Raw genomic sequence first — 1,384 nt, forward strand, 5'->3', positions numbered from 1 at the left:
GGGTAGGGGGTGGGTCGAGGATTAGGGTGAAAAACAAAATTTTGAAATATTTTTTTAAAAACAAACTTAAATTATTTTTTTTGGGAGGGGAGGGGGGTGGAGGGGGGAGGGTCGAGGGAAGGGGTGAAAAAAAAATTGAAATAGAAAATATTTTTTAAAAACAAACTTAATTTTTTTTTTTAAAAGAGGGTGGGGGGATGGTAGGGGGCTGATGTGGGGGCGGGGGTGGGAGCGAGGGTAGGGGGTAAAAAACTAAAAAATTAAAATTAGAAATATCTTTTAAAAAAAATTTTTAATATATTTTTTTTGGGGTGGGAGATGGGGGTGGTGGTGGGGCTGGGGGTAGGGTGAGGGTGATTAAAAAAATTGAAGTTAAAAACAGGCTTTAATTTTATTTTATTTTTGGGGGTTGGGGGGATGGTTTGTGGGTAGGGACAAACTAAATTACTTTTTTTAACAAACAAAAATTGTAATTTGAAGTTGAAATAGAGTTTTGGAAAATGTTTTCCTTAAATTTTGAAGGGAAGTCGTTTTCTTTAAATTTGAGGAAAATGAGTTGATTTGGAAAATATTTTCCAAAACATTTAATCCAACCAAACATGAGAAAGTTGGAAAACATTCTCAAAACTTGTATCTAGATCGGAAATCAATATTTTCTACTCTTGAAAAATCGAACCAATAAGGTTGCTCTTTGTACAATAATGTGATGCAGTGTTCGAACACCAAAAAGAGAGAATTATATCGTAAATATGCGAGAAGAAAATGCAGAAATTTTGAATAGCCATTTCACATTCTCGCATCTTCCATATCTATGCAATATTCAAGAAATATCAAATATTAAGAATTCATAAAAATCACATGCACACAACCACTATAAACTTTTTCAAATAAAAAAAAGGGAATAAGGACAAATATATCCCCGAACTATTGTGAATGATACACAAATATCCTCCATCATACTTTTGGGACGTTGATACCCCTACCGTGCAAAAACTGGAGCATATTTGCCTTCACTTTAACGGAAGACCAAATAGAGACACATGATGCAATCCTACGGATGGACCCGTTTGACCAATTAATTAGACCCAAAATTTATAAACCCACCCATTTTTATTTTAACCCACCCGAAAACCCACTCCTCTTTGGAGAAACTTTACCCTTGTCCTCTGTCGGCTCTGACTTGTCATCAAACTCTACTTTGAAACCCTAATTTATACTCCCAACACATAAACGAAGAAGAATCACATCCAATTGATTTAAAGTCTTTCAATTGACTGCAGTTAGCCCCAAGATTTTGCAGATTTTTTCATCCATGGACGCTCAAAGAGCTTTGTTGGATGAACTTATGGGGCTGATGTATGCTTTATTCAACCTTAATTGAATA

Source organism: Solanum stenotomum, chromosome 4, assembly GCF_019186545.1.
Source record: "Solanum stenotomum isolate F172 chromosome 4, ASM1918654v1, whole genome shotgun sequence".
NCBI classification, from domain to species: Eukaryota; Viridiplantae; Streptophyta; class Magnoliopsida; order Solanales; family Solanaceae; genus Solanum; species Solanum stenotomum.